Source organism: Heptranchias perlo, unplaced genomic scaffold (genome assembly GCF_035084215.1).
Source record: "Heptranchias perlo isolate sHepPer1 unplaced genomic scaffold, sHepPer1.hap1 HAP1_SCAFFOLD_60, whole genome shotgun sequence".
NCBI lineage: Eukaryota > Metazoa > Chordata > Chondrichthyes > Hexanchiformes > Hexanchidae > Heptranchias > Heptranchias perlo.
In genome coordinates this window covers 3,045,098-3,057,732 of record NW_027139623.1, presented here as the reverse complement: position 1 = coordinate 3,057,732, position 12,635 = coordinate 3,045,098, and the positions used below count along the sequence as shown (strand labels likewise).

Here is a 12,635-nt window from a genome sequence, read left to right as displayed (position 1 = left end):
GGAGCAGATGGTTTTGGAAAGTGTATAAACAGAAGCAACGGATGAGGAGGCGGAGGATTCAATGCAGTGGGAGGAGAGGCTGGGATTCACAGGGAGAGACTGCAGCAGAGTGTTCGAAGAAATCTAATCGATTGGTCCGAGTAATACAACACAATTAATGAATTCAACCCGTAATTTCTGTGGTTATTGGTGTCAGGGAGCAGCTTGTTAGTTACAGTCCCCCTACCGTAACGACCCTCGCTCACTTTCCCGTCCATCTGCATCCCAATGCCTTTTTCCTGCATCATCCCCATATCCCGTGATGCCTTTAATATCCAGAAATCAATCGATCTCTGCTTTGAATGTACTCAATGACTGAACCTCCACAGCCCTCTGGGGCAGAGAATTCCAAAGATTCACCACTCTTTGATTGAAGAAACTTCTCCTTATCTCGATTTTAAATGACCTACCCCTTATTCTGAGACTGTGATCCTGCCTCTAGACTCCCCAACCAGGGGAAACATCCTCCTTGCATCTACCCTGTCGAGCCCTGTAATTAAAATGCATTCATTAAATTAGCCTCGTTCTTTATTGAATTAAGCTGACACATAGCTTCGAGAATACAATATCTTAATAATTCAATGCGATCAAGGAATCACTGATCCTTTTTCTTTAAATACATTTCAGTTTTGTTTATTTATTCAGTCAGTAAACAAGTAAAAGGAACATTCACATAAACAGACTGAGGATCTGATAGTGATAAACACACCCGGAGAGAGTACAATAAAACTCTCACAATCTGACAACATCCTAATAACGCCTTCAAGTCACATTTCCTCTTCATAATTGTATTCCAAGTTTCAGCAATTCATCCCGCTTTCTCCCTCCATCTCTCTTTCTCTCCTTCTCCCTCATTCTGCTCATGTGTCTCTCTATATCTCTCTCCCACATTCTCTCTCTCTCTCTGTCTTTCTCTTTCTCTCGTTCCTTCTGCTCCTCTCTCGCGTTTTTCTTCTCAGTTGCGTTCTCTATCGCTCCTCTCTATCTCTCCGCACTCTCTACACTCTTCCTCAATGCCCCTTATCACATCCGAGTAAATCCTAACATCCTGCGCCTGTGTTCTCTTCACCAGCCCCGTGTTCCAAAGGTCCTATTATTAGTGTCAGTTTGTTGAATAGTGAAGCCTCTGTGAACAGTTTCATGTTTCTACAGATCTTCCAAGTCTCCAGCTGTTCACCTACACTGTTTGCTTCATCTACAATTCATGGAATAAACAGAATCGAATGCCTCTTCCAGACACACCTCACAATGATTGAAATTCCTTCTCCTGTAATTACAAAGTACAGCGTTAGATGGCGGCATTGTTCAATTAACAAAACGCCAACATCTCCGCTGCTGCTTATAATCGACAGATAAATAGAAGGGCTCATGATTCCAACGGATAAAGTGCAAACTGATACAACATCAATACAAAACATTGCATTTTACAGTGAATTCATCCACAGTCAAGCAGAGAAGGAGATATGAAAGAATCAGCAGCAAACTCTGTTCAGTAACCAGACTTCTGGAGCTGCGTCAGATACACACATAATGAAATAATATCTCATAACAGTGATAACCAATAAACACAATGAAATGCCACTTAAACTAAACTATGTGATTGAAGAGGGCGGACATTGCGCTGCCTCCTTGGAACACTGAGACCGTGAGCTGTCTCATTATCAATCACTGAAAACACATTTATAGAAAAATTTTCCAGGACAGGTGATTTCAACAACATGAAAATGTTAACAACTCCTGATGGTCTGATACCAGCTCTTTGCTCAGACATCTGATTCCAATACATTCAGTACAGAGAATAATCCAGTAACAATGCCAGGGTTGGATAAACAACGTTCACTATAGATAAAATGCAATTGCTACATGACCGACCGTTTGGAATGATAGACCATTATTCCACGATAAATTCAGTGCACAGAATAATCCAGTAACAATGCCAGGGTTGGATATGTAATGATCATAATAGATATAATGCAGCTCCTTCAAGACCGAACGTTTTGAATTTAAGTACATACCGTTATTCAACATTATATTCAGTACAGAGAACAATCCAGTAACAGTGCCAGGGTTGGATGTACAATGTTCATTACAGATATAATGCAGCTCCTACAAGACTGAAAGAGCAGAGGCTTTAAACATTCAATCATTAAACTGATATAAGAGGTGACTGCGCAAAACATGGTGGGAGAAAAAGTAATTAGCCAAGTACAGCAGCACAGATAGCACCGATTTACAATATTCACAGATGAGATAACGGCTTACCTGGAACTCCAATGGCTGCAAGAACAGGATAGTAAATGCGTTCGATCTGAAACAATACTGAATATCCCATTTCTGTGAGAAGCAGTGACTTCTGCTGATCTGTAAACCGGAGCTCCAGAAAGCACTCTGCGCTGATACATTGCAACGAGCTTAATTTATACAGGGGATAAATCTCCACTGACACGGTTATACCCCTGATCATTGCTATTAGTTACAGTCACCTGAACAAACACATTACATCAGCAGCTTTGTCTCCGATGTAAATGATGACGTGAATATATCACAAACATCTCAAAGTTCAGAACCTTGTCTTAATGAGACTTCTCTCAGGAATAAAGTTAAAAGCTGTGTTCAGAAAGGACTGGTCCAACAATGAGCGGCTCCATTTACAGTTTTCATATAATTGTATTGACCATGTTCACTCCTGCCCATTCATTTGTGCATTTTACCGATTTCACTGCGTCTACACTGAATTCATGGGCAAAAGTAGACCGGTTTCACTCTGTTCCTGCAGTTACTCAGTTAAAATATATATTTCGAGTCTCTGACACGGGGACAGTTCAAGGCCACGCTCAGAACTGTGGGTGATATTAGGGGACGGACACTGAACGAGCTTCATTGCCATTCCTCTCTCCGTTATTTTCCTGCAGATATTTACCCGTTTATTTTACATTGGTTGAAGGCTGCAGTAAAATTGCTCACGTGTAACCCCGAGCTGAGCTCATGACCCGATTTGACCTCCATCACAAAGGCCCCGTGCTTCCCTCACCCGCCTCGATTCCTTCCTCAGCATTTTGCCATTCAAACCCTCATTAATGCCTCTGACCCTCCAGACTCCATTCCTCCAATGCACGCCTGTCCGGTCATTCAGCCTCCTCCTTCCAACCAGCACCAGGTCCTGCTTGGCCCCATTCCCCTCACTGAATCCCACTTCCCGATTGCCTAAAGTTTAACATTTTCAGCCTTGGGTTTAAATCCCTCCATGGCCCACCCCTCCCCATCTCCGCCCTCTCCTCCACACCTACAGGAAACCCACCCGTGACTTCCTCATTCATCGATCATTGGCCTCTTTTGGTGGGACATCCCTCGCTTGGTTCCACTCACCTGTCTGATCATAGCCAGGAGAAGCTTCTCTTCCCACCCTATCACCGTTATATCTGATGTCTCTAAAGGTTCAATCCTTTGCTCCCTCCTCTTCCTCATCCACATGATGCCCTTTGGTGACATTGTCCGCAGACATGGACCAGCTTTCAGATTTACGCTGACAAAACCACCGCCTCTCTTGACCCTTCCAATGTCTTTGTGTTGTCATAGCACCATTCTGTTTTAGAGGAGCCATAATTTACTCCAGTTAAAAATTGTGAAGTCAAGATCTTTGACCTCCCAATCTCCACATCCTTGCCACTGATTCCATCTCCAACCCTCTCTTTTTGATTGATGAGTCCCTCACCAATCACCCAATCCTTACTGACCTGCATTGGCTTCCAGTCTCCTAAGCCTGTAGTTTATTTTTATTGTTCCTTACACTTAAATCCACAAGGGCCTCACCCCTCCCTATCTCTGTAACCTCCTCCAGCCCTGCAAAATACTCCATTCGCCCACCTCTGGCGCTTGTGCATCCACAGTCTATTTGCCCGACTTTTGACAGCCGTGCCTTCAGCCTTATCCACGCTCCAGAATGCCCTCCCTCTGCCCCTCCATCTCCCTCTACCCCTTTCAGGTATCAGGCGGGGCTCAGTGGTAGCGATCTCACTTCTGCGTTCGAAAGTTGTGAGTTTTAGTCCCACTCCAGTGACTTGAACACAATATCCAAGCTGACACTGCAGTGCAGTAGTGAGGCAGCACTGCACTGTCGGACATATCGACTTACGTAAGACACGTTGAACGGAAGGCCTATCTGCCCTCTCAGGTAGATATAAAAGATCACACGGAAATATTCGAGAATAAACAGAGGAGTTATCCCCATTGACCTGGGCAATATTTATCCCTCAACTAATATAACTGAAACCGATTTTCTGGTCATTTATCTCATTGCAGTTTGTGTGAGCTTGCTGTGTGCAAATTTGCTGGCCCGTTTCCCACATTACCACAATGACTACACTTCAAAGTGCATTTCATTGACTGTAAAGCATTTTGGGACGTCTGGGGGTCTTGAAAGGCGCTGTATAAAGGCAAGTCCTTTCCTTCTTTCAGACCTTCCATGAAAGCCATCTCTTGTGTCATGATTTTCTCATGGCGCCTAACATCTCCTTCTTCAGCTGGAGTTCCATATTTGTCTGATTATACCTCAGTAAATCGGATTGGTCTATTTATCTATGGGGGGTTAAATGCGCTGTTTAAATGCAAGTAGTTATTTCTATGAGTTGTAAATTTTCAGTGCATTTGCTACTAACAGCCAATCGAAACCTTCTTGTAGTGTCATCACTGTTGCCCACGTGTTCCCCCACACAGAAGCCTGATACGAGCTCAGGCTCATAATAAACACTGGATTAAATATATGGTTACCTCGTGAAGGATTTTGGACTTTTCAATATGGATCTTTCACTTGCTAAAGGAGCAGAGTTTGGTTCAACACAGGATGGAACACAGAACTGTTAGACTTGACTATTCAAGACTGCATTCTGAGAAGATTGAACAAGTTCAAAAGGTTTTATTATTGCTTCAGATTGTTTAGAAGTCTAACTGAGACGATGTACTTGCGCTGAGGTAAGCGGCGAGGTTAAAGTTAAGACAGCTGCCGAGCTAGGAATTGAAAGTCTGTGGGAAACTGTCGTAAACTTCAAATGCTGCAGCATCAGTTTGTTTGAACCATGGGAAAGAGAGAGAGGGAAAGGAGAGAGAGTGAAAAGTTCCAGCAGCTTGTTTTTACCAGCGAGGATGGGAAAACATTTCTCCTCATTTCCCCTCCAGTTCTTTTGCCAATTATTTTAAATCTCTGACCGTTCGTTACTAACCCAGTTGTCAGCGAAAACAGATTCTCCCTATTTGGCTGCCCAAACCCCTCATTATTTTGAATACCTCTATTAGGTCTCCCATTAAGCTTCTCTGCTCCAAGGAGAACAAACCCAGATTCTCCAACCTCTCCACATAACTGAAGTCCCTCTTCCCTGGCATCATCCTGATCAAGCTCCTCTGTATCCTCTCCAAGGCCTTGCCGTCTTTCCTAAAGTGCACTGTCCAGAATTGTACACAACACTCAAGCTGAGACCTAACCAGTTCAGCGTGACTTCCTTGTGTTTGTTTTCAATGCCACTATTTAGAAAGCCAGGTGTCCCATTCACTTTCTTAACCACCTAATCAACTGGCCCTGTCACCTACAACGATTTGTAAATATGCACACCCAGGCCCCTCTGCTCTTGGATCCACTGAAAATAGGACCATTTATCAACTTGCCCTGTCACCTTCAAAAATTGGTGAATATACACGCCCAGGTCCCTCTGCTCTTCCACCCCCTCAAAATAGTACCATTTAGATGCTACTGCCTCTACACGTGGTTCCTCCAAAAGTGCATCAATTCACACTTATCCGCATTAAATTGCAACTGCCATGTGTCTGCACATTTTGTCAGTCTGCCTACGTCCTCCTGAAGTCTGCTACTATGTTGTTCACTATTTATGTTTCGAATTTTGGATACAATTGTGAAAAGATCCTCTTGGACTCGCCTCACCTTTAAACACAAGGACAGGCGAGACTTTCGTTACCTCGAGAAAAACCTAATGCTCGGCACAGGATAGCATTCAGTGGAAGAGCGCACGCACCGTATCAATGGTTCCGAACCCAGGGCTGGATTGTGGGCCCAGTGAGAGATTATTCCAAGTTGACAGATTGGGGAGGATCTGGGACAAGAGTTCAGACTACACAGAGGTAGGAATAGGATGCATGTTGGGCGGTTCTTCTTTTCCCAGTGAGTAGTAAGCCTCTGGAATGCGTTGCTGGCTAATATGGTGGGTATTGACTCTCTGTCTGCCTTCTCCAGGGAGCTGGACCAGATTTCAGCCGGGGTCGGAACATATAAAAGGTAAGAGGATTTGCAGTTCACATCCGTAAAATCCATGTGATCTTCTTAGATCACCTGAGAGGGTCGGGGAGGAATTTTCCAGTGTATTGTATCACTTAAAGGCTCTGGCTTTTTCTCAGGATCTTTGCCTCTCCCAGGATATCCCATGGCTGCGGGCGGGGTGAGGGGGAGCAAGTGTCAGTTATGATGCTCCAGCCATCACGAGTGAGGGGCAGGCTTGATGGACCAGCTGGTCGTTTACTGCCCGTCATTTCCGTTTGTTCGTCCACATCCCCAGCTCGTCAAGGTCTTTTCAATGAAGCGATCTTCACACAAACTCACACCTGGCGCATGTCCTGCGTCTGTCTTTAGTGAAACGAGTCTCAATGTTTTTGCTTCTGGCATTATTCTCCTCTGAAGCTCAAGGACGCGAACTATTCTCGCAGGCCTCTACTACAATGTGCCTGAGAATTTCTAGTCTCGTCCAACCGTCCGCTACCTGACTACGTGGCTGTTGTCTGCTTGAAGAACAAGAGGAGATGATTTTAAGCGCAGTAAATCATTGGGTGGTCTTAAGACAGTGAACACTCAGTCCTTATACCCTTGGTTAGAGGTCTATTGGATTCGGGGTTGTAGCTCAGTGGTATAGCGCCTGCTTTGCGTGTATAAATTTCTGGGTTCAATATCTAACACCTCCACCATTTTTTTCACCAGAATGTCCCACAGAAAGACGAATCGGGATTTCAGAGGGAAGCGAGTTCCAACTTCAGAGACAAACATTCAATTGTCCCGAAGCAGGACTTCATCTCACGGTCCCCTCAGCAGCTCAGCTCATCGCAGCCGCCGACTGACCGGAATTCAAAACATAAATTTGTTGGGGATAGCGTGCGGTCTATCACTGAGCTCCATCACCAGATAACCACGACCTCTAACCAAGTGTGAAACGACTGAGTGCCTCACTTTCCTCAGTCCACCCGAGGATTTACTCGGCTGAAAAGTATCTCCTTTTTTAATCATAGGAGACAAATACACCTGAGGTTTGCGGAACTGATACAGATGTAGTTGAACAGAAGAAACCAGGTCTCGTCACTCAGAGAAATGAGAAAGGGAGCGTTGCGAAGAAAGTCTGAGAGATGGGGAGAGTCTCATCGGGCTGTGCCGACCAGCATTTCTGTTTCAGGTCGCCGTTCTTCGAACTGCTCGCTGGACATTGCACCGTCACACATTCCAATCAGTCGGCGGCTGCTGTGAGCTGAGCAGCTGAGGAGACCGTGAGATGAAATCCTGCTCAGGGACAATTTAATGCCTGAGGAGCCTCGGATGTTCGAATTCGCGGCGGACCGAAATCAAGATTCGCCTTTCTGTGGGTAATTCTGGTGAAAAAATAGCTTTGGAGATTCTGGGGATTTGAACCCAAAACCTCATACATGCAAAGCACGCGCTCTACCACTGAGCGACATCCCCAGATACAAGCGAATTCCAGCGAAGAGCTGATCTCCTTCATTTTATGAGGCACATAAGTTTTTTTCTTGGTCTTCAATTCATCTCTTTTTCTGCTCCAACCAAACAATTAAACATGAAGTTTGCGGACCTGATGTAATTGTGGGTGAACGGAAGAAACCAGGCCTCGGCACTCAGAGTAATGAGAATGGGGGCGTTGAGAAGAAAGTCTGGGAGAGAGGAGAGTCTCCTCGGGCTGTGCCGACCATCATTTCTGTTTCAGGTCGCCGTTCTTCGAACTGCTCGCTGGACATTGCACCGTCACACATTCCGATCAGTCGGCGGCTGTTTTGAGCTGAGTTGCTGAGGAGACCGTGAGATGAAATCCTGCTCAGGGGCAATTTAATGCTTGTGGAGCCTCAGAGGTTTGAATTCGCGGCACGCCAAAACCAAGATTCGCCTTTCTGTGGGTAATTCTGGTGAGAAAATAGCTTTGGAGATGCTGGGGATTGAACCCAGGACGTCATACATGCAAAGCACGCGCTCTACCACTGAGCTACATCCCCAGATAGGAGCACATTCCAACGAAGAGCTGATCTCCTTCATTTTATGAGACCACAAAAGGTTTTTTTGGGGCTTCAATTCATCTCCTTTTCTGCTCCAACCAGACAATTAAACATGAAGTTTGCGGACCTGATATAATTGTGGGTGAACGGAAGAAACCAGGCCTCGGCACTCAGAGTAATGAGAATGGGGGCGTTGAGAAGAAAGGCTGGGAGAGGGGGAGAGACTCCTTTGGATGTGCTGTCACCATCCTCCCGATTTCATGGCACATTTTTCGAACGCTCCCGTTATCAGTCACTTTGCTTACGGTTGGACGGGACTAGAAATCCTCAGGCACATTGTGGCAGAGGCCGGCAAGAATATTTCGAGTCCCTGAGCTTCAGAGGAGGGTAAGGTGAGACACAGACAGCATTGAGTGTAATTTCACTATAGACGGATGCAGGACTTGCCCCAGGTGTGGTTTTGTGTTTAAAGATCACTTCACTGAAAACACCTTGACGATCTGGGGCTACAGACGGACATGATGGTCAGGAAAAGACCAGTTGGTTCATCAATCCTGCCCCACATGCCTGGAGCATCGTGACCAGACACTTCCTACCGACACCACCCGCCCCACCCACAGGAAACATGTAATCTCCTGGGAGCGGCGACAAACTAGAAACAAATCCAGCGCCAATAAGGAGGGGAAATTCTGGGAAATTCCTCCCCGAATCTCTCAGGCGATCGAATCGAGTTCAGTGGATCACACTGACCATGTGTAGGTTAACTGTAAAACCACTCACCTTCTTTATGATGCGATCTCTGCCTCAGTCAAGAACTGGTCCAGATCCATCCAGAAGGCAAAGAGAGAGTCAGCACTCACCACACCAGCCGGCAATGCATTCCAGAGACTCACTACTCACTGGGAAACAATCGCCAAACAGGAGGGTTCTCTCCCTGTCGGGGAACACTTCAGCAGCCATGGACATTCATCCACCGACCTTCGGGTAAGCGTACTCCAAGGCGGCCTTCGAGACACACCACAACGCAAAATCGTCGAGCAGAAATTGATAGCCAAGTTCCGCACACATGAGGACGGCCTCAACCGGGATCTTGGGTTCATGTCACACTACACGTAACCCCACCAGCGAACAAATGTTATCTGTTTTTAATATAACGGGTCATTGACTGTCTTCCTTCTCTCCCTCTCTCTCTTTTTTTGGGGGGGTTTGTATATTCAGTGGCCTTTTAGGTGACACCTTTCTGTCTGCTCACTGTGATTGCCTTGGCAACGGGCAGTAATCATCAGGCTTTGTTCTGTGATTTTCAAATGCGAAGGATTCGAAAATATCATTTCCACACCATTTCCACACCTGACGAAGGAGGAAGCCTCCGAAAGCTTGTGGTATTTAATTTAAAATAAATTTATTGGACTATAACTTGGTGTTGTAAAATTGTTTACAATTGGGAAAAGAAGAACCGCCTTACATCCAGACTGTTCCTACCTCTGTGTATTCTGAACGCCTCTCCGCTGCTTCTGTGAAACTGGGAATAATCTATTTCTTCACTCAGAGGGTGGTGAACCTGTGGAATTCTCTATCACAGAAGGCTGTGGAGGCCAAGTCACTGAATATATTTAAGAAAGACAGGTTTCGACACACAGAAGGCATCAAAGCGTATGGAGAGAGAGCGGGAATATGGCATTGAGGTGGAGGAGCAGCCATAATCATATATAATGGCGGAGCAGACTCGGAGGGCCGAATGGCCGACTCGTGATCCTATTTTCTCTGTTATTATTTCTGGGCCCGCTCTCCAACCCCGGGATGGGAGCCATTTCAAAGGCGCGTGCGTGCTTCCATTGAATTTTATCGTGTGCAGAGCGTTCGGTTTTTCTCGAGGTGAAGAAACCCTTTCCTGTCCTTGTGTGTGAAGGTGAGGTGAGGACAAGAGGGTCTTTTCAAAATTCGAAACATAAAGCGTTTGGAGAGGGCGGGGATTGAACCCGGGACCTCATACATGCAAAGCATGCGCTCTACCACTGAGCTACATCCCCGCGATGCCCAGTCGTTCCACGTGCTCACAATGTTCAACATTTGCTTCAGTTCACGGGGTTTCTGCTCCTCTTTAATTTGAACTTTCCAAAAAAAAGTCAGCGGAAATAAAAAACATCAAATTGCCAACAGTCAGTGACGAGGCTGACATCCAACCTCTGAATCATAAAGTGAGATGGATGAATGACACAGCGTCAAACAAGAGCTGGGACTGCTCGCTCAATATTGCACTGTCACACATTCCGGTCAACCGGCGGCTACAATGAGCTGAGCTGCTGAGGGGACCGTGAGATGAAGTCCTGTTCCGGGATAATTTAATGCTTGTGGAGCCTCAGAAGTTTGAACTCGCTGCGCTCAGAAAGAACGATTCGCCTTTCCGTGCTCAATTCTGGTGAAAAAATATTTTTGGAGATGCTGGGGATTAAACCCAGGACCTCACACATACGAAGCATGCGCTCTACCACTGAGCTACATTCCCAGATGGAATACACAGATACCCAAGGAAAGAAGAACTGATTGTCCTCATTTTATGAGACGACCCAAGGTGGGTCTGCCACGTGATGGGTGATTCCGAGTTTCACAGATTGGGGAGGAGCAGAGAACAGGCGTTTGGACCACACAGAGGGAAGAATAGTCTGGATGTTCGGCGGTTCTTCATTTCCCAGAGTGTAGTGAGTCTCTGGAATGCATCGCCGGCTGGTGTGGTGAGTGCTGACACTGTATACTGGGCTTAAAATCGTCTCGTTTTCTGCTGCAACCAGACAATTAAAGATGAAGTCTGCGGACCTGATACAACTGTGGGTGAACGGAAGAAACCAGGCCTCGGCACTTAGTCTAATGAGAAAGGGGGAGTTGAGAAGAAAGGCCGGGAAAGTGGGGAGAGACTCCTTGAAATGTGCTGTAAACATCCTTCCTATTTCAGGGCGCATTTTTCGAACGCTCCTGTTATCAGTCACTTTCCTTACGATTGGACAGGACGAGAAATGCTCAGGAACATTGTAGCAGAGGCCGGCAAGAATATTTCGAGTCCCCCCGCTTCAGAGGAGGGTAAGGTGAGGAACAGGCAGCATTGAGTCTCATTTCACGATGGACGGCCAGGTGTGAGTTTGTGTTTAATGATCACTTCACAAAAAAAACCTTGACGAGCTGAGGTGACTGACGGACATGATGGTCAGGAAAAGACCAGCTGGTTCATCAATCCTGTCCCACATGCCCGGAGCATCGTGACTGGGCACTTCCTATCGACACCACCCGCCCCACCCACCGGAAACATGTAATCTCCTGGGAGCGGTGACAAACCAGAAAAAAATATAGGGCCAATTTTTGGAAAATTCCTCCCCAACATCTTCAGACGATCGAAACCAGTCCAGGACATGACAGTGACCATGTGCAGGTTAACTGTAAAACCACTCACCTTCTATATGATGCGATCTCTGCCCCAGTTAAGAACAGATCCAGATCCCTCGAGAAGGCAGAGAGAGAGTCAGCACCCACCACACGAGCCGGCAATGCATTCCAGAGTCTCACTACACTCTGGGAAATGAAGAACCGCCTGACATCCAGACTATTCTTACCTCTGTGTCGTCGAAGCGCCTGTTCCCTGCTCCGCCCCAATCTTTGAATCTGCAAATAATCTATCAAGTGGCAGACCCACCTTGGACGGGTTCATAAAATGAGAACGATCAGTTCTTCTTTCCTTGGGTAGCTATTGATTTTATTTGGGGATGTAGCTCAGTGGTAGAGCGCATGCTTCGCATGTATGAGGTCCTGGGTTCAATCCCTAGCTTCTCCAAAAATATTTTTTCATCAGAATTACGCACGGAAAGGCGAATTTCGCTTTCTGAGCGCAGTGAGTTCCAACTTCTGAGGCTCCACAAACATTCAATTGTCCCGGAGCAGGACTTCATCTCACGGTCCCCTCAGCAGCTCAGCTCATAACAGCCGCCGACTGACCAGAATTCAAAAGGGAAAGTGCTTGGGCGTAGAAACTGAGACCTCATACACGCGAAGCATGCGGTCTATCACTGAGCTCCAACACCAGATAATAACGAGCTCTAACCAAGTGTGAAAGGACTGAGTGCCTCACTTTCCTAAGGTCATCCGAGGATTTACTGTGCTGAAAAGCATTTCCTCTTTTAAGCATAGGAGATACCTGAGGTCTGCGGACCTGATACTAGTATTTTAATTCCAGATTTTATTCAATTAATTCAATTTTTAATTAATTGAAATTGAATTCCCCAGCTGCCGTGGCGGGATTATTAGTCCAGGCCTCTGGATTACCAGTCCAGTAAACTAACCACAAT

At 46.1% G+C, this 12,635-nt stretch overlaps 4 non-coding genes across 4 annotated transcripts; 1 reads left to right on the top strand and 3 right to left on the bottom strand.

Annotated features, from left to right (window-relative positions):
• Positions 1 to 8,232: 8,232 nt before the first annotated feature.
• On the bottom strand, positions 8,233 to 8,304 carry trnaa-ugc (transfer RNA alanine (anticodon UGC)). Its single transcript has one exon. It is a non-coding gene; the product is annotated as a tRNA-Ala (tRNA).
• Positions 8,305 to 10,262: 1,958 nt separating this feature from the next.
• Positions 10,263 to 10,334, bottom strand: trnaa-ugc (transfer RNA alanine (anticodon UGC)). The gene has a single exon. It is a non-coding gene; the product is annotated as a tRNA-Ala (tRNA).
• Positions 10,335 to 10,738: 404 nt separating this feature from the next.
• Positions 10,739 to 10,810, bottom strand: trnat-cgu (transfer RNA threonine (anticodon CGU)). The gene has a single exon. It is a non-coding gene; the product is annotated as a tRNA-Thr (tRNA).
• A 1,242-nt stretch (positions 10,811 to 12,052) lies between these two features.
• On the top strand, positions 12,053 to 12,124 carry trnaa-cgc (transfer RNA alanine (anticodon CGC)). Its single transcript has one exon. It is a non-coding gene; the product is annotated as a tRNA-Ala (tRNA).
• Positions 12,125 to 12,635: the final 511 nt, after the last annotated feature.